Source organism: Pseudophryne corroboree, chromosome 9, assembly GCF_028390025.1.
Source record: "Pseudophryne corroboree isolate aPseCor3 chromosome 9, aPseCor3.hap2, whole genome shotgun sequence".
NCBI lineage: Eukaryota > Metazoa > Chordata > Amphibia > Anura > Myobatrachidae > Pseudophryne > Pseudophryne corroboree.
The window spans coordinates 375,762,122-375,783,284 of NC_086452.1; the positions used below are offsets into that span (position 1 = coordinate 375,762,122).

Below are 21,163 nucleotides of genomic sequence, written 5' to 3' on the forward strand. Positions count from 1 at the left end.
TAGTCCGTAGTGGATGCTGGGCGCCCATCCCAAGTGCGGATTGTCTGCAATACTTGTACATAGTTATTGTTACAAAAAAATCGGGTTGTTCTTGTTGTGAGCCGTCTGTTCAGAGGCTCCTACGTTGTCATACTGTTAACTGGGTTCAGATCACAAGTTGTACGGTGTGATTGGTGTGGCTGGTATGAGTCTTACCCGGGATTCAAAAATCCTTCCTTATTGTGTACGCTCGTCCGGGCACAGTATCCTAACTGAGGCTTGGAGGAGGGTCATAGGGGGAGGAGCCAGTGCACACCACCTGATCCTAAAGCTTTATTTCTGTGCCCTGTCTCCTGCGGAGCCGCTAATCCCCATGGTCCTGACGGAGTCCCCAGCATCCACTACGGACTACGAGAAATAGATTTATCGGTAAGTAAAATCTTATTTTTTCTTTGCATCATGTGCTGTTTGGGGACAATTTTTTTGAAGTGCCATCCTGCCTGACACTGCAGTGCCACTCCTAGATGGGCCAGCAGGGACGTGCAGTCAGGGGAGGCAGGGGCAGTGCCTCCCCTGTCATGAATGAATACAATAATACAAAGAGATATTTATGACACATATTCTGTGTCATAAGTATCTGCTTTAACGCTGATATTATTTTAAGAATTTTTTCCTTGAAAAAATCCTGTGTTAAATGTGTTTTGGAGGCACCATTATCGGTGCCTCCGGCTGTCACTGTGAGAGAGCAGGAAGAGGGGGGCGGGGCCATGCGCTGGGCAGTGAAAGCCCGTTAAAAATAACAGCAGAAGCGGCACCTTACAGAAGTGCCGCTTTAGAATGGGGCGTGCTTTCAGCTCATATGAAAGCACGCCCCCACCCCTTTCAGCTGCTGTCTGGCCGAGAATGCAGACATGTCACAGTCTGACATGTCTGCAGCAGCAGCAGGGGCAGAGCCAGCAGCAGCAGTACCCGATGACTTCCTCCACCCTACCCTCTCTGCATGGCCACTCCCTCCCCCTGCACCACCAACCAATCTCTGCTGCAGCATACATACAGTCTTCCTTTCCTCCTGAGGCTCCGCCCCCTCACTCCGGAGGCCACGCCCCTTTCCCGATCTATTTGGGAAGATATGTTTTCTTCCCAGCCAGCTCCGTGGGATGAACCAGGGAAGGAATATACAGAGACTGCAACCTGCTACCAAAATCAAAGGTAAGGATCTGTGGGGGGATGGGTGTTTATATATATATATATTTAAAATATAATAATGTGGGGGGGGGGGGAGGGTAGTGATGTTTTGTGGGATTTTATTTTTATTTTCATCCACGCACACAGGGCTGGTGCTACCATTAGCCAGCTTTAGGCAGCTGCCTATGGGCACCAGCACTTGAAGGGCGGCGCTGAATGGAACAAAAAAATGAAGGAAGTGACTGTTGACTGTGCAGTGCGCTCGCCGTGAGGGGGACCCATTCCCTGCTCACTCGGTGTCAGATCTTCCGTTAGAGCCACATGTCCGGGGTTGTTCCCACCAGCACCTCCAGCGTCGCTCGCTCACTCCCCCGCCCCCGTCTGGGACCACAAACCGTGTAAGCAGGACACGGTGACGGAGCTGCTGGAGCCCGAGGAGGAGCCCGGGTGCCGGTGGCGTTTAGTATATTACTTATCATGCAGCCTGGGACCCGCCAGCAGGAGCCAGAGGAAGAACTTTACTATGAGGATGACGGCTCAGGGTGCCATTGACTTCCTATAAGCCGGCGCCAGAGCACATCGCTAAGCTTACCATGTACTTGCAGGAGGCTTGCTGACCCCTTCCCAGGGACAAGTGGCCACCTCTCTACAAAAGCTCCTCCGGAGTGATTCCACCCTTCACAGGATCAGCCACGGGGAGTGAACATTCCAGGAGCCCCATCAATGGACACAGGAGGCCAGGGGCACCGAGATTGCCCTACTGCCGCTGCTACTACTTCAGGTAAGTCATTGTCACTGTCTCTACTTGCCTGATGTACAGTACACCCAGAGCAGCTTCTCTAGTACAGCCCCATGCCCTACATTATGCTGCACATCTGACAACTCTCTATTGCCCTGATACACCCCGACTGCTCCCTATGTGTCCCTGATACACCCCGACTGCTCCCTGTGTGTCCCTGATACACCCCGACTGCTCCCTATGTGTCCCTGATACACCCCGACTGCTCCCTGTGTGTCCCTGATACACCCCGACTGCTCCCTATGTGTCCCTGATACACCCCGACTGCCCCCTATGTGTCCCTGATACACCCAGACTGCTCCCTATGTGTCCCCGTTTCCCCCCCGACTGCCCCCTAAGTGTCTCTGATACACCCCGACTGCCCCCTATGTGTCCCTGATACACCCCGACTGCTCCCTATGTGTCCCTGATACACCCCGACTGCCCCCTATGTGTCCCTGATACGCCCCGACTGCCACCTATGTGTCCCTGATACACCCCGACTGCTCCCTATGTGTCCCTGATACACCCCGACTGTCCCCTATGTGTCTCTGATACACCCCGACTGTCCCCTATGTGTCCCTGATACACCCCTGATTGCTCCGTATGTGTCCCTGATGCACCCCGACTGCCCCCTATGTGTCCCTGATACACCCCTGATTGCTCCGTATGTGTCCCTGATGCACCCCGACTGCTCCCTGTGTGTCCCTGATACACCCCGACTGCCCCCTATGTGTCCCAGATACACCCCGACTGCCCCCTATGTGTCCCTGATACACCCCGACTGCTCCCTATGTGTCCCTGATACACCCCGACTGCCCCCTATGTGTCCCTGATACGCCCCGACTGCCACCTATGTGTCCCTGATACACCCCGACTGTCCCCTATGTGTCCCTGATACACCCCGACTGTCCCCTATGTGTCCCTGATACACCCCGACTGTCCCCTATGTGTCCCTGATACACCCCGACTGTCCCCTATGTGTCCCTGATACACCCCGACTGCTCCCTATGTGTCCCTGATACACCCCGACTGTCCCCTATGTGTCCCTGATACACCCCGACTGTCCCCTATGTGTCCCTGATACACCCCGACTGCTCCCTATGTGTCCCTGATACACCCCGACTGCCCCCTATGTGTCCCTGATACGCCCCGACTGCCACCTATGTGTCCCTGATACACCCCGACTGCCCCCTATGTGTCCCTGATACGCCCCGACTGCCACCTATGTGTCCCTGATACACCCCGACTGCTCCCTGTGTGTCCCTGATGCATCCCGACTGCTCCCTATGTGTCCCTGATGCACCCCGACTGCTCCATGTGTGTCCCTGATACGCCCCGACTGCCACCTATGTGTCCCTGATACACCCCGACTGCCCCCTATGTGTCCCTGATACACCCCGACTGCTCCCTATGTGTCCCTGATACACCCCGACTGCCCCCTATGTGTCCCTGATACACCCCGACTGCCCCCTATGTGTCCCTGATACACCCCGACTGCTCCCTATGTGTCCCTGATACACCCCAACTGCTCCCTATGTGTCCCTGATACACCCCGACTGCTCCCTATGTGTCCCTGATACACCCCGACTGCTCCCTGTGTGTCCCTGATACACCCCGACTGCTCCCTGTGTGTCCCTGATACACCCCGACTGCTCCCTGTGTGTCCCTGATACACCCCGACTGCTCCCTATGTGTCCCTGATACACCCCGACTGCTCCCTGTGTGTCCCTGATACACCCAGACTGCTCCCTATGTGTCCCTGATGCGCCCCGACTGCTCCCTATGTGTCCCTGATACACCCCGACTGCTCCCTATGTGTCCCTGATACACCCCGACTGCTCCCTATGTGTCCCTGATACACCCCGACTGCCCCCTATGTGTCCCTGATACGCCCCGACTGCCACCTATGTGTCCCTGATACACCCCGACTGCTCCCTATGTGTCCCTGATGCATCCCGACTGCCCCCTATGTGTCCCTGATGCACCCCGACTGCCCCCTGTGTGTCCCTGATACACCCCGACTGCTCCCTATGTGTCCCTGATACACCCCGACTGTCCCCTATGTGTCTCTGATACACCCCGACTGTCCCCTATGTGTCCCTGATACACCCCTGATTGCTCCGTATGTGTCCCTGATGCACCCCGACTGCTCCCTGTGTGTCCCTGATACGCCCCGACTGCCACCTATGTGTCCCTGATACACCCCGACTGCCCCCTATGTGTCCCTGATACACCCCGACTGCCCCCTATGTGTCCCTGATACACCCCGACTGCTCCCTATGTGTCCCTGATACACCCCAACTGCTCCCTATGTGTCCCTGATACACCCCGACTGCTCCCTATGTGTCCCTGATACACCCCGACTGCTCCCTGTGCGTCCCTGATACACCCCGACTGCTCCCTATGTGTCCCTGATACACCCCGACTGCTCCATGTGTGTCCCTGATACGCCCCGACTGCCACCTATGTGTCCCTGATACACCCCGACTGCCCCCTATGTGTCCCTGATACGCCCCGACTGCCACCTATGTGTCCCTGATACACCCCGACTGCTCCCTATGTGTCCCTGATGCATCCCGACTGCCCCCTATGTGTCCCTGATGCACCCCGACTGCCCCCTATGTGTCCCTGATACACCCCGACTGCTCCCTATGTGTCCCTGATACACCCCGACTGTCCCCTATGTGTCTCTGATACACCCCGACTGTCCCCTATGTGTCCCTGATACACCCCTGATTGCTCCGTATGTGTCCCTGATGCACCCCGACTGCTCCCTGTGTGTCCCTGATACGCCCCGACTGCCACCTATGTGTCCCTGATACACCCCGACTGCCCCCTATGTGTCCCTGATACGCCCCGACTGCCACCTATGTGTCCCTGATACACCCCGACTGCTCCCTATGTGCCCCTGATGCACCCCGACTGCTCCCTGTGTGTCCCTGATACACCCCAACTGCTCCCTATGTGTCCCTGATACACCCCGACTGCCCCGCTATGTGTCCCTGATGCATCCCGACTGCCCCCTATGTGTCCCTGATACACCCCGACTGCTCCCTATGTGTCCCTGATGCACCCCGACTGCTCCATGTGTGTCCCTGATACGCCCCGACTGCCACCTATGTGTCCCTGATACACCCCGACTGCCCCCTATGTGTCCCTGATACACCCCGACTGCCCCCTATGTGTCCCTGATACACCCCGACTGCTCCCTATGTGTCCCTGATACACCCCAACTGCTCCCTATGTGTCCCTGATACACCCCGACTGCTCCCTGTGTGTCCCTGATACACCCCGACTGCTCCCTGTGCGTCCCTGATACACCCCGACTGCTCCCTATGTGTCCCTGATACACCCCGACTGCTCCCTGTGTGTCCCTGATACACCCCGACTGCTCCCTATGTGTCCCTGATACACCCCGACTGTCCCCTATGTGTCTCTGATACACCCCGACTGTCCCCTATGTGTCCCTGATACACCCCTGATTGCTCCGTATGTGTCCCTGATGCACCCCGACTGCTCCCTGTGTGTCCCTGATACACCCCGACTGCCCCCTATGTGTCCCTGATACACCCCAACTGCCCCCTATGTGTCCCTGATACACCCCGACTGCTCCCTATGTGTCCCTGATACACCCGACTGCCCCCTATGTGTCCCTGATACACCCCGACTGCCCCCTATGTGTCCCTGATACACCCCTGATTGCTCCGTATGTGTCCCTGATGCACCCCGACTGCTCCCTGTGTGTCCCTGATACGCCCCGACTGCCACCTATGTGTCCCTGATACACCCCGACTGCCCCCTATGTGTCCCTGATACGCCCCGACTGCCACCTATGTGTCCCTGATACACCCCGACTGCTCCCTATGTGCCCCTGATGCACCCCGACTGCTCCCTGTGTGTCCCTGATACACCCCAACTGCTCCCTATGTGTCCCTGATGCACCCCGACTGCTCCATGTGTGTCCCTGATACGCCCCGACTGCCACCTATGTGTCCCTGATACACCCCGACTGCCCCCTATGTGTCCCTGATACACCCCGACTGCTCCCTATGTGTCCCTGATACACCCCGACTGCCCCCTATGTGTCCCTGATACACCCCGACTGCCCCCTATGTGTCCCTGATACACCCCGACTGCTCCCTATGTGTCCCTGATACACCCCAACTGCTCCCTATGTGTCCCTGATACACCCCGACTGCTCCCTATGTGTCCCTGATACACCCCGACTGCTCCCTGTGTGTCCCTGATACACCCCGACTGCTCCCTATGTGTCCCTGATACACCCCGACTGCTCCCTGTGTGTCCCTGATACACCCCGACTGCTCCCTATGTGTCCCTGATACACCCCGACTGCTCCCTGTGTGTCCCTGATACACCCAGACTGCTCCCTATGTGTCCCTGATGCGCCCCGACTGCTCCCTATGTGTCCCTGATACACCCCGACTGCTCCCTATGTGTCCCTGATGCATCCCGACTGCCCCCTATGTGTCCCTGATGCACCCCGACTGCCCCCTATGTGTCCCTGATACACCCCGACTGCTCCCTATGTGTCCCTGATACACCCCGACTGTCCCCTATGTGTCCCTGATACACCCCTGATTGCTCCGTATGTGTCCCTGATGCACCCCGACTGCTCCCTGTGTGTCCCTGATACGCCCCGACTGCCACCTATGTGTCCCTGATACGCCCCGACTGCCCCCTATGTGTCCCTGATACGCCCCGACTGCCACCTATGTGTCCCTGATACACCCCGACTGCTCCCTATGTGCCCCTGATGCACCCCGACTGCTCCCTGTGTGTCCCTGATACACCCCAACTGCTCCCTATGTGTCCCTGATACACCCCGACTGCCCCGCTATGTGTCCCTGATGCATCCCGACTGCCCCCTATGTGTCCCTGATACACCCCGACTGCTCCCTATGTGTCCCTGATGCACCCCGACTGCTCCATGTGTGTCCCTGATACGCCCCGACTGCCACCTATGTGTCCCTGATACACCCCGACTGCCCCCTATGTGTCCCTGATACACCCCGACTGCCCCCTATGTGTCCCTGATACACCCCGACTGCTCCCTATGTGTCCCTGATACACCCCAACTGCTCCCTATGTGTCCCTGATACACCCCGACTGCTCCCTATGTGTCCCTGATACACCCCGACTGCTCCCTGTGTGTCCCTGATACACCCCGACTGCTCCCTATGTGTCCCTGATACACCCCGACTGCTCCCTGTGTGTCCCTGATACACCCCGACTGCTCCCTATGTGTCCCTGATACACCCCGACTGTCCCCTATGTGTCTCTGATACACCCCGACTGTCCCCTATGTGTCCCTGATACACCCCTGATTGCTCCGTATGTGTCCCTGATGCACCCCGACTGCTCCCTGTGTGTCCCTGATACGCCCCAACTGCCACCTATGTGTCCCTGATACACCCCGACTGCCCCCTATGTGTCCCTGATACACCCCGACTGCTCCCTATGTGTCCCTGATACACCCGACTGCCCCCTATGTGTCCCTGATACACCCCGACTGCCCCCTATGTGTCCCTGATACACCCCTGATTGCTCCGTATGTGTCCCTGATGCACCCCGACTGCTCCCTGTGTGTCCCTGATACACCCCGACTGCCCCCTATGTGTCCCAGATACACCCCGACTGCCCCCTATGTGTCCCTGATACACCCCGACTGCCCCCTATGTGTCCCTGATACGCCCCGACTGCCACCTATGTGTCCCTGATACACCCCGACTGCCCCCTATGTGTCCCTGATACACCCCGACTGTCCCCTATGTGTCCCTGATACACCCCGACTGCCCCCTATGTGTCCCTGATACACCCCGACTGTCCCCTATGTGTCCCTGATACACCCCGACTGTCCCCTATGTGTCCCTGATACACCCCGACTGCTCCCTATGTGTCCCTGATACACCCCGACTGCCCCCTATGTGTCCCTGATACGCCCCGACTGCCACCTATGTGTCCCTGATACACCCCGACTGCTCCCTATGTGCCCCTGATGCACCCCGACTGCTCCCTGTGTGTCCCTGATGCATCCCGACTGCCCCCTATGTGTCCCTGATACACCCCGACTGCTCCCTATGTGTCCCTGATGCACCCCGACTGCTCCATGTGTGTCCCTGATACGCCCCGACTGCCACCTATGTGTCCCTGATACACCCCGACTGCCCCCTATGTGTCCCTGATACACCCTGACTGCTCCCTATGTGTCCCTGATACACCCCAACTGCTCCCTATGTGTCCCTGATACACCCCGACTGCTCCCTATGTGTCCCTGATACACCCCGACTGCTCCCTATGTGTCCCTGATACACCCCTGATTGCTCCGTATGTGTCCCTGATACACCCCGACTGCTCCCTGTGTGTCCCTGATACACCCCTGATTGCTCCCTATTCCCCTGATTGCTCCCTATGTCCCTGATACACCCCTGATTGCTCCGTATGTGTCCCTGATACACCCCTGATTGCTCCGTATGTGTCCCTGATACACCCCTGATTGCTCCGTATGTGTCCCTGATACACCCCTGATTGCTCCGTATGTGTCCCTGATACACCCCTGATTGCTCCGTATGTGTCCCTGATACACTCCTCACTGCTCCCTTAAGGACCCATTTATCCTTGATCGTATTTGCAATGCAACCTGAGTCTGAGGTACATGATTCTAGCACAGTGAGATAGCGATCTAGTGAGGCAGCGATCTCTCTATGCTGGCATCAGTCATCTTACCCTCTACCGCTGTCAGGAGCTGATGGAGCTCGAGGAGGAGGGCGGGGGTGGCACCTTCTCCCTGGCAGGGAAGGGCTTCCCCAACTACCGACTGATCTGTACCCCCTTACAGCCAGCCTTGACCAGCGGCGGTGACAGGGAGTGAAAACCTGGAAAAACTACTGGGTCTTCAAGGGCGACTTCCCTCATCCGTAGCCACAGCATCAAACAGAACTGAAAGGCAACCATGGTCAGTACCTCAGTCAGCCGTCAGTCATGTGACCGGCAGGAGGTTCTGCAGCAGCTGCGACTCTCTAGTGCCTGAGAGGTGTCAGCTGCCTGCAGATGACCATAATAACATGCCAAAACATTAATGTGTGGGTGTCTCTCTCTCTCTATGTATATAATCTCCATATGCACAGTGGGAACTAGAGATGAGCGCCTGAAATTTTTCGGGTTTTGTGTTTTGGTTTTGGGTTCGGTTCCGCGGCCGTGTTTTGGGTTCGAACGCGTTTTGGCAAAACCTCACCGAATTTTTTTTGTCGGATTCGGGTGTGTTTTGGATTCGGGTGTTTTTTTCCAAAAACACTAAAAAACAGCTTAAATCATAGAATTTGGGGGTCATTTTGATCCCAAAGTATTATTAACCTCAAAAACCATAATTTACACTCATTTTCAGTCTATTCTGAATACCTCACACCTCACAATATTATTTTTAGTCCTAAAATTTGCACCGAGGTCGCTGTGTGAGTAAGATAAGCGACCCTAGTGGCCGACACAAACACCGGGCCCATCTAGGAGTGGCACTGCAGTATCACGCAGGATGTCCCTTCCAAAAAACCCTCCCCAAACAGCACATGACGCAAAGAAAAAAAGAGGCGCAATGAGGTAGCTGTGTGAGTAAGATTAGCGACCCTAGTGGCCGACACAAACACCGGGCCCATCTAGGAGTGGCACTGCAGTGTCACGCAGGATGGCCCTTCCAAAAAACCCTCCCCAAACAGCACATGACGCAAAGAAAAAAAGAGGCGCAATGAGGTAGCTGTGTGAGTAAGATTAGCGACCCTAGTGGCCGACACAAACACCGGGCCCATCTAGGAGTGGCACTGCAGTGTCACGCAGGATGGCCCTTCCAAAAAACCCTCCCCAAACAGCACATGACGCAAAGAAAAAAAGAGGCGCAATGAGGTAGCTGACTGTGTGAGTAAGATTAGCGACCCTAGTGGCCGACACAAACACCGGGCCCATCTAGGAGTGGCACTGCAGTGTCACGCAGGATGGCCCTTCCAAAAAACCCTCCCCAAACAGCACATGACGCAAAGAAAAAAAGAGGCGCAATGAGGTAGCTGTGTGAGTAAGATTAGCGACCCTAGTGGCCGACACAAACACCGGGCCCATCTAGGAGTGGCACTGCAGTGTCACGCAGGATGGCCCTTCCAAAAAACCCTCCCCAAACAGCACATGACGCAAAGAAAAAAAGAGGCGCAATGAGGTAGCTGACTGTGTGAGTAAGATTAGCGACCCTAGTGGCCGACACAAACACCGGGCCCATCTAGGAGTGGCACTGCAGTGTCACGCAGGATGTCCCTTCCAAAAAACCCTCCCCAATCAGCACATGATGCAAAGAAAAAGAAAAGAAAAAAGAGGTGCAAGATGGAATTGTCCTTGGGCCCTCCCACCCACCCTTATGTTGTATAAACAAAACAGGACATGCACACTTTAACCAACCCATCATTTCAGTGACAGGGTCTGCCACACGACTGTGACTGATATGACGGGTTGGTTTGGACCCCCCCCAAAAAAGAAGCAATTAATCTCTCCTTGCACAAACTGGCTCTACAGAGGCAAGATGTCCACCTCATCTTCACCCTCCGATATATCACCGTGTACATCCCCCTCCTCACAGATTATCAATTCGTCCCCACTGGAATCCACCATCTCAGCTCCCTGTGTACTTTGTGGAGGCAATTGCTGCTGGTCAATGTCTCCGCGGAGGAATTGATTATAATTCATTTTAATGAACATCATCTTCTCCACATTTTCTGGATGTAACCTCGTACGCCGATTGCTGACAAGGTGAGCGGCGGCACTAAACACTCTTTCGGATTACACACTTGTGGGAGGGCAACTTAGGTAGAATAAAGCCAGTTTGTGCAAGGGCCTCCAAATTGCCTCTTTTTCCTGCCAGTATAAGTACGGACTGTGTGACGTGCCTACTTGGATGCGGTCACTCATATAATCCTCCACCATTCTATCAATGTTGAGAGAATCATATGCAGTGACAGTAGACGACATGTCCGTAATCGTTGTCAGGTCCTTCAGTCCGGACCAGATGTCAGCATCAGCAGTCGCTCCAGACTGCCCTGCATCACCGCCAGCGGGTGGGCTCGGAATTCTGAGCCTTTTCCTCGCACCCCCAGTTGCGGGAGAATGTGAAGGAGGAGATGTTGACAGGTCGCGTTCCGCTTGACTTGACAATTTTGTCACCAGCAGGTCTTTCAACCCCAGCAGACCTGTGTCTGCCGGAAAGAGAGATCCAAGGTAGGCTTTAAATCTAGGATCGAGCACGGTGGCCAAAATGTAGTGCTCTGATTTCAACAGATTGACCACCCGTGAATCCTTGTTAAGCGAATTAAGGGCTGCATCCACAAGTCCCACATGCCTAGCGGAATCGCTCCCTTTTAGCTCCTTCTTCAATGCCTCCAGCTTCTTCTGCAAAAGCCTGATGAGGGGAATGACCTGACTCAGGCTGGCAGTGTCTGAACTGACTTCACGTGTGGCAAGTTCAAAGGGCATCAGAACCTTGCACAACGTTGAAATCATTCTCCACTGCACTTGAGACAGGTGCATTCCACCTACTATATCGTGCTCAATTGTATAGGCTTGAATGGCCTTTTGCTGCTCCTCCAACCTCTGAAGCATATAGAGGGTTGAATTCCACCTCGTTACCACTTCTTGCTTCAGATGATGGCAGGGCAGGTTCAGTAGTTTTTGGTGGTGCTCCAGTCTTCTGTACGTGGTGCCTGTACGCCGAAAGTGTCCCGCAATTTTTCTGGCCACCGACAGCATCTCTTGCACGCCCCTGTCGTTTTTTAAAAAATTCTGCACCACCAAATTCAAGGTATGTGCAAAACATGGGACGTGCTGGAATTTGCCCATATTTAATGCACACACAATATTGCTGGCGTTGTCCGATGCCACAAATCCACAGGAGAGTCCAATTGGGGTAATCCATTCCGCGATGATCTTCCTCAGTTGCCGTAAGAGGTTTTCAGCTGTGTGCGTATTCTGGAAAGCGGTGATACAAAGCGTAGCCTGCCTAGGAAAGAGTTGGCGTTTGCGAGATGCTGCTTCTGGTGCCGCCGCTGCTGTTCTTGCGGCGGGAGTCCATACATCTACCCAGTGGGCTGTCACAGTCATATAGTCCTGACCCTGCCCTGCTCCACTTGTCCACATGTCCGTGGTTAAGTGGACATTGGGTACAACTGCATTTTTTAGGACACTGGTGAGTCTTTTTCTGACGTCCGTGTACATTCTCGGTATCGCCTGCCTACAGAAGTGGAACCTAGATGGTATTTGGTAACGGGGGCACACTGCCTCAATAAATTGTCTAGTTCCCTGTGAACTAACGGCGGATACCGGACGCACGTCTAACACCAACATAGTTGTCAAGGACTCAGTTATCCGCTTTGCAGTAGGATGACTGCTGTGATATTTCATCTTCCTCGCAAAGGACTGTTGAACAGTCAATTGCTTACTGGAAGTAGTACAAGTGGGCTTACGACTTCCCCTCTGGGATGACCATCGACTCCCAGCGGCAACAACAGCAGCGCCAGCAGCAGTAGGCGTTACACGCAAGGATGCATCGGAGGAATCCCAGGCAGGAGAGGACTCGTCAGAATTGCCAGTGACATGGCCAGCAGGACTATTGGCATTCCTGGGGAAGGAGGAAATTGACACTGAGGGAGTTGGTGGGGTGGTTTGCGTGAGCTTGGTTACAAGAGGAAGGGATTTACTGGTCAGTGGACTGCTTCCGCTGTCACCCAAAGTTTTTGAACTTGTCACTGACTTATTATGAATGCGCTGCAGGTGACGTATAAGGGAGGATGTTCCGAGGTGGTTAACGTCCTTACCCCTACTTATTACAGCTTGACAAAGGGAACACACGGCTTGACACCTGTTGTCCGCATTTCTGGTGAAATACCTCCACACCGAAGAGCTGATTTTTTTTGTATTTTCACCTGGCATGTCAACGGCCATATTCCTCCCACGGACAACAGGTGTCTCCCCGGGTGCCTGACTTAAACAAACCACCTCACCATCAGAATCCTCCTGGTCAATTTCCTCCCCAGCGCCAGCAACACCCATATCCTCCTCATCCTGGTGTACTTCAACACTGACATCTTCAATCTGACTATCAGGAACTGGACTGCGGGTGCTCCTTCCAGCACTTGCAGGGGGCGTGCAAATGGTGGAAGGCGCATGCTCTTCACGTCCAGTGTTGGGAAGGTCAGGCATCGCAACCGACACAATTGGACTCTCCTTGTGGATTTGGGATTTCAAAGAACGCACAGTTCTTTGCGGTGCTTTTGCCAGCTTGAGTCTTTTCAGTTTTCTAGCGAGAGGCTGAGTGCTTCCATCCTCATGTGAAGCTGAACCACTAGCCATGAACATAGGCCAGGGCCTCAGCCGTTCCTTGCCACTCCGTGTGGTAAATGGCATATTGGCAAGTTTACGCTTCTCCTCCGACAATTTTATTTTAGGTTTTGGAGTCCTTTTTTTACTGATATTTGGTGTTTTGGTTTTGACATGCTCTGTACTATGCCATTGGGCATCGGCCTTGGCAGACGACGTTGCTGGCATTTCATCGTCTCGGCCATGACTAGTGGCAGCAGCTTCAGCACGAGGTGGAAGTGGATCTTGATCTTTCCCTAATTTTGGAACCTCAACATTTTTGTTCTCCATATTTTAATAGGCACAACTAAAAGGCACTAAAAGGCACCTCAGGTAAACAATGGAGATATATATATTATCAATATAGACTGGTTGATAAAGAGATAGTATACTCGTAACTAGTATGTATGTATAAAGAAAGAAAAAAAAACCACGGTTAGGTGGTATATACAATTATGGACGGGCTGCCGAGTGCCGACACAGAGGTAGCCACAGCCGTGAACTACCGCACTGTACTGTGTCTGCTGCTAATATATAGACTGGTTGATAAAGAGATAGTATACTCGTAACTAGTATGTATGTATAAAGAAAGAAAAAAAAACCACGGTTAGGTGGTATATACAATTATGGACGGGCTGCCGAGTGCCGACACAGAGGTAGCCACAGCCGTGAACTACCGCACTGTACTGTGTCTGCTGCTAATATATAGACTGGTTGATAAAGAGATAGTATACTCGTAACTAGTATGTATGTATAAAGAAAGAAAAAAAAACCACGGTTAGGTGGTATATACAATTATGGACGGGCTGCCGAGTGCCGACACAGAGGTAGCCACAGCCGTGAACTACCGCACTGTACTGTGTCTGCTGCTAATATATAGACTGGTTGATAAAGAGATAGTATACTCGTAACTAGTATGTATGTATAAAGAAAGAAAAAAAAACCACGGTTAGGTGGTATATACAATTATGGACGGGCTGCCGAGTGCCGACACAGAAGTAGCCACAGCCGTGAACTACCGCACTGTACTGTGTCTGCTGCTAATATATAGACTGGTTGATAAAGAGATAGTATACTCGTAACTAGTATGTATGTATAAAGAAAGAAAGAAAAACCACGGTTAGGTGGTATATACAATTATGGACGGGCTGCCGAGTGCCGACACAGAGGTAGCCACAGCCGTGAACTACCGCACTGTACTGTGTCTGCTGCTAATATATAGACTGGTTGATAAAGAGATAGTATACTCGTAACTAGTATGTATGTATAAAGAAAGAAAAAAAAACCACGGTTAGGTGGTATATACAATTATGGACGGGCTGCCGAGTGCCGACACAGAGGTAGCCACAGCCGTGAACTACCGCACTGTACTGTGTCTGCTGCTAATATAGACTGGTTGATAAAGAGATAGTATACTACTAATATTATATACTGGTGGTCAGGTCACTGGTCACTAGTCACACTGGCAGTGGCACTCCTGCAGCAAAAGTGTGCACTGTTTAATTTTAATATAATATTATGTACTCCTGGCTCCTGCTATAACCTATAACTGGCACTGCAGTAGTGCTCCCCAGTCTCCCCCACAATTATAAGCTGTGTGAGCTGAGCAGTCAGACAGATATATAATATATATAGATGATGCAGCACACTGGCCTGAGCCTGAGCAGTGCACACAGATATGGTATGTGACTGACTGAGTCACTGTGTGTATCGCTTTTTTCAGGCAGAGAACGGATATATTAAATAAACTGCACTGTGTGTCTGGTGGTCACTCACTATATAATATATTATGTACTCCTGGCTCCTGCTATAACCTATAACTGGCACTGCAGTAGTGCTCCCCAGTCTCCCCCACAATTATAAGCTGTGTGAGCTGAGCAGTCAGACAGATATATATAATATTATATATAGATAATAGATGATGCAGCACACTGGCCTGAGCCTGAGCAGTGCACACAGATATGGTATGTGACTGAGTCACTGTGTGCTGTGTATCGCTTTTTTCAGGCAGAGAACGGATTATATTATGTACTCCTGGCTCCTGCTATAACCTATAACTGGCACTGCAGTAGTGCTCCCCAGTCTCCCCCACAATTATAAGCTGTGTGAGCTGAGCAGTCAGACAGATATATATAATATTATATATAGATAATAGATGATGCAGCACACTGGCCTGAGCCTGAGCAGTGCACACAGATATGGTATGTGACTGAGTCACTGTGTGCTGTGTATCGCTTTTTTCAGGCAGAGAACGGATTATAAATAAAAGTGGTGGTCACTGGTCACTATCAGCAAAACTCTGCACTGTACACTACTGAGTACTCCTAATGCTCCCCAAAATTAGTAAATCAAGTGTCTCTCTAATCTATTCTAATTCTAAACGGAGAGGACGCCAGCCACGTCCTCTCCCTATCAATCTCAATGCACGTGTGAAAATGGCGGCGACGCGCGGCTCCTTATATAGAATCCGAGTCTCGCGATAGAATCCGAGCCTCGCGAGAATCCGACAGCGTCATGATGACGTTCGGGCGCGCTCGGGTTAACCGAGCAAGGCGGGAAGATCCGAGTCGCTCGGACCCGTGAAAAAAAAACATGAAGTTCTGGCGGGTTCGGATTCAGAGAAACCGAACCCACTCATCTCTAGTGGGAACCAATGAATGTAGTGGTGTAGGATGGGTCCAAATGACAATATATATATATATATATATATGCTGTGTCTGCACATTTTCACCTCAGGGGCTCGGTATTTTGCTGAGTGGGGGTGGGGGGTGTTTGCTGTTTATTTGCCTAGGGTGCTGCAAAACCTTGCACCGACCCTGCACGCACAGAGGTGTATTCAGCAAGGAGGGGTCAGTGTGCCGTCTTCATCCGGGGCCCCTTCTTTTTAGCCGGCGGTACAAGTAATACCCCTTTTCAGACCGCCTGAGATGGGTCGCACACGCAGGGACAGTGGCGGTAGCGGGCATGGTAGATGCTAGAATCAAGTGGGCTAAAGAACCTCTGATGTCAGGAGGAGGAGCTAGGCTGGCGGGACAGTTCTTTCACTATGCACGCCACCCACTACTACCTTTAGTAACCTGGTTGGCGAGCGGAGCAAGCCACCGTGCCCAAAGCGTGGTGAATGAAGCAAGCCCACAAGGGTACATTTCGGGTACCCTGTTCGGCCCTGGTGATGTCAGAGGTTCTTTGTCCAACTGGGTTTTAGCCATAACCTAACGGGTATCGGCTCGGGGGTGGTAGCGGACATTGGCTCGACGGCGGTAGGGGTCATTGGTGGGACTCGGCAGACATTATGGCTGCAGTGCCTCACCAGCCACTGACCTCACCGCACGCCACTGTGGGCCAGGTGTTTGTGTCGGCCACTTGTGTCGCTTAGCTTAGTCACACAGCGACCTTGGTGCGCCTCTTTTTTTCTTTGCATCATGTGCTGTTTGGGGACAATTTTTTTGAAGTGCCATCCTGCCTGACACTGCAGTGCCACTCCTAGATGGGCCAGGTGTTTGTGTCGGCCACTTGTGTCGCTTAGCTTAGTCACACAGCGACCTTGGTGCGCCTCTTTTTTTCTTTGCATCATGTCCTGTTTGGGGACTATTTTTTTGAAGTGCCATCCTGCCTGACACTGCAGTGCCACTCCTAGATGGGCCAGGTGTTTGTGTCGGCCACTTGTGTCGCTTAGCTTAGCCATCCAGCGACCTCGGTGCAAATTTTAGGACTAAAAATAATATTGTGAGGTGTGAGGTGTTCAGAATAGACTGGAAATGAGTGGAAATTATGGTTATTGAGGTTAATAAAACTATGGGATCAAAATGACCCCCAAATTCTATGATTTAAGCTGTTTTTTAGGGTTTTTTGTAAAAAAACACCCGAATCCAAAACACACCCGAATCCGACAAAAAATTTTCGGTGAGGTTTTGCCAAAACGCGTCCGAATCCAAAACACGGCCGCGGAACCGAATCCAAAACCAAAACACAAAACCCGAAAAATGTCCGGTGCACATCACTAGTTAGGGTACAGGCAGCCTCATCTCCTATGATACACCTTTCTCCCTTTCTCGCCCTCATATAACCTCTGCTTCTGCCAATTCTCTTCTTTTACATCTGTATTATTTTACAGTCAAGTATCTGGAGTCTCACACCATCAAAGAAAATTAAAGGGAACAAAATCATCACAGACGTCAATCAGCAAGTCATCTAAGGACCACTTACAGCACTCCGCGGCTTTGTGATCAGATAACTAGTACTATAGTGTAATCAGCAAGTATTTAGTGTGTAAAATATGCTTTTGCATCATTGTCCTGTATTATGTAAAGTCAGTAGCAGTGACCCACCTTACATATTGGGGTGAGCGGACTTTTGGTTTAGCATGTTGAGGGTGTGTGATTCATGTAGCGTTGCCTACAAAAAAAACTTAATTTACAAATGAAAAAGCTGCAAACAAAATAGCATGTTTCCTACCATATACAAAGCTTGAGTTGTATTCCAGAAGGCAATGGTAGAATGTTTACACCAGACACACAGCACAGACACTTACACTGTAAGTTCTACTTGTGAACATGCTGTGAACCATTATTTTTATGTTTAACAAACGCAATCAAAATTAGTTATTCATTAAAGTCTATGGGGTATATTCAACTGCAGTCGAAAGCTGCCGTCTGTCGGAAAGACAGCAGTTTTTGACTTTTTTAGGTCGGAAGGTGTTTTGACCTATTCAATATACCACAGAATTATCAGACAAGTCGGGAATTCTGACTTGTCGGAAAGCACGTGGATCGGGGGAATAGCCTCCGATCCGCGTGCTTCTGTCGGAAACGTGGCCAATTCCGACAGGTTTTTGCCCCCTTTCCGACCATCTCAATCCGGATTTATAAAAATTTGGATTGAGATGAGGGAGCTGAGAGGAGGAGACGGGGAGAGCCGCAGGGAGACGGGGGAGACCAGCAGGGAGATAGGGGAGAGCAGCGCTACAGCAGCGTAGCAGGAGGATGGGGCACCGCTGCCGCTCACGGCAGCGTCTACCTGGCTCCAAGAAGCGAGGTCCCGCTTGCTGAAGCCGGGTGGACGCTGCCGTGAGGTCTGGAGGCGGTGCCCCATCCTCCTGCTACACTGCTGTTGCCGCTGCTCCCCCCCTTCTCTCCGCTGCTCTCCCCCTCTCAGCTCCCTCATCTCAATCCAACTTTTTTTAAAGTCGGATTGAGATGGTCAGGAAGAGCCAAATCCTGTCGGATTTGGCCGTTCATTAAATAGCCCTTGTTGGATCCATTCCGACAAATTCATGCCGGAATGGATCCGACTCTAATTGAATATACCCCTAAAAATCTAATACAGCAAATATATGTTGAGTGTGGCCTGGCTGCTATGGGGCATCATATTGTAACCCTTAATATAGCACTTTTTTAGCACCTAATAGTTTTTTTTACCATTGTGACACTTTTACTTCTCAGCTACTTTATGTAACACTCTCAACATATTTAGTTGCTGCTGCTTCTTACTAATGTAACACTTTTTAACACTTAAACCTCTCACAAGTGTGATGCCTTGGGGTGGTTGGCTTGTGCTGGCCTGGGAGGGTCCCATATCCTGGACTTGAAAATTAGTGTTAGGGACCCACCAGATGAGGTCATCTGGTTACTGTTGGTGAGCCCATATTTTTGGGCAAAATTATGCTAAGCTACTCAATTTTACTCTGTGTTATATTCCAGAGTTTATTATAAATACTCTGATTAACATGGTTTAGTATTCAGAGCAGTGGTGGCTAACGAGTGGCTCTTACTTCTCACTGATGTGGCTCCTGACAGTCTGCACTCTACACACTTTGACACGCGACCGGCTCCCACCTTGCAGGGCTGCTGGGAGTGGAGGCAGTACATCATGACCACGTTCCCTGCCCTGTCTAGGACTCCTGCCATTGCCATGTAGAAGCGGCACCTGTTGTGGTCTCACTGTCATGCTACCAATGACCGGAGAGGGGAAAGATAGAGTGAGAGAATGCTAAAAAACACAGAGTGAAGGGGGGCAGGCTGAGAGGCAGAGGGAAGGGGGAACAGGTAGAGGGGCACAGAGTGAAGGGGGAGCCAGCTGAGAGGCACAGTGTGAAGGGGGGCAGGCTGAGAGGCACAGAGTGAAAAGGGAGCGGGCTAAGAGACACAGAATAAATGGGGGGCAGGCTGAGAGGCAGAGGGAAGGGGGAACAGGCAGAGGGGCACAGAGTGAAGGGAGAGCCAGCTGAGAGGCACAGTGTGAAGGGAGGCAGGCTGAGAGGCACAGAGTGAAGGTGAAGCAGGCTGAGAGACACAGAGTGAAAAGGGAGCGGGCTAAGAGACACAGAATAAATGAGGGGCAGGCTGAGAGGCACAGAGTGAAGGAGGAGACTGTGAGGCACAGAGTTAAGGGGGGAGGATGTTTTGTTTCAGTGTATTATATGTGGATCTTTATTGTTTCAGTTTTTCTCGTCCCCCAGTGTGACTAAAAATGGGGGTGTGACACATGGTCATGCTCCTACAAACGTCATACCAAAGGTGGGCACACAACAATGGGGTGTGGCCTTGTGCCAGTTGGGCCACGCCTCACTTTTTGCACGCGCACCTTTGGTGTGAGCATAATACCGGCTCTTTGAGTTGACAGATATTTTTGCGCTCTTTCCCTCTGACTGGTTTGCCACCCCTGATTTAGAGTGTGAACCTGAATTTTCTCTTTTTTTCTATGTGGAACTAGAAGTCTCAGCATCATAGCACCTCTCACTACGTTTAGAAGCACACACACACACACACATACACACACCATAAGTAGCTTGGATAATATATACTATATTAACATATTGAGTACACAATTCATATAGATATGATTGTGCTGCATTCACTGCAGTATTGAAAAGAAATAATGGATAGCCCTGTCAAGGTCTATTTTTATTTTGTTTCTTAATCATAATCTATGGCCTTTTGGAGAATATAGATGAATAAATGAACTTTTGCTAACAGGCATGTTATAAATTTATAAATTGTATTATTTCTACTTTGTATGTGAAAAACCTTCTTTCTTCAAATGTGAATGGCAGATACAGTGAATAGTGTTACTAGAGTACTGACATTGCTGAACCTGCCATTGTTTCAATGCTATTACAGATAATAAAATTGCTTGCCAATCCTACAGGTTGTCTTCATTCACTGTCATTTTTCAATGCCATTATTCAGTTATTTGAATGGTTTGTTTTAATGTTCTATTATCTATTATCTTTGTCATTTACATAGCATGATTACATTGATATTAACCACTTTCTGAGCATCAGATGCCATTAACCTCTTTGATGCAAAGGATGAGTTGGGCTTGTCCTCAGCATACACATAAATACTGCTGAGGACAAACACAACTTGTCTTCCATAGCAACAAGAACTTTAAAAAACAAATGTCGCCATCATGGCCATGCAAAGACAAAATCACTTTTAGCACACAAAAAAATAATTGAAAAGGGTAGTAGGAGGCACTTTAAGTCCCTAGAACTAATTAACCCTGACACAGAGATAGGAAACCCCCTCATTCACGTCCGGAACTGGCCATCTGGCAATTTTAGCAAATCTGAAATCTTGGCCGAGCAGCTCCTGTTGCTATGCTTGCATAGCTGGGGTGTGCTTCTCAGCCACCCCCCATGACCCGCGCCATACCCTGTGACAAGTGATCACACCCCCATGACCCATGACCATAACCCATTTTTACCAGCCTACAACACATGAGAAAAGAAGAGTGTGCATATATTATGCACAAAACCTACAGATGGAGCCTTACCAGTCGTGGCTCCGTCTGTGACTAGGCGCGCCCGCCTGGGCGCAC

At 51.4% G+C, this 21,163-nt stretch overlaps 1 long non-coding RNA gene across 1 annotated transcript; it reads left to right on the plus strand.

Moving 5' to 3' along the window:
- The first annotated feature begins 1,094 nt into the window (after nt 1-1,094).
- On the plus strand, nt 1,095-18,260 carry LOC134957055 (uncharacterized). The gene is made up of 3 exons (XR_010186418.1): nt 1,095-1,188; nt 1,770-1,945; nt 17,457-18,260. It is a non-coding gene; the product is annotated as an uncharacterized LOC134957055 (long non-coding RNA).
- The last annotated feature ends 2,903 nt before the right edge of the window (nt 18,261-21,163 follow it).